This window comes from Glandiceps talaboti, chromosome 18 (assembly GCF_964340395.1).
Source record: "Glandiceps talaboti chromosome 18, keGlaTala1.1, whole genome shotgun sequence".
NCBI classification, from domain to species: domain Eukaryota; kingdom Metazoa; phylum Hemichordata; class Enteropneusta; family Spengelidae; genus Glandiceps; species Glandiceps talaboti.
The window spans coordinates 20,340,231-20,340,445 of NC_135566.1; positions in this window are offsets into that span (position 1 = coordinate 20,340,231).

Below are 215 nucleotides of genomic sequence, written 5' to 3' on the forward strand. Positions count from 1 at the left end.
ACGACCAATTTTATTGTCCGCATCGTGTAACTTGAAGTCCTCTTACAAGTCATGAACAAAAAATAATTTAAAAAAACTAAAAAGTTTCGATAACACAGAATTAGAACTGAAATGTGATGTTGTGATACACAAAACTTGTTTTCAGTGTTAAAAACGTGGAAAAATGGAGGGGGGGGGGGTCGGCGAATTTTGTATAGACATACGTTGACATTATG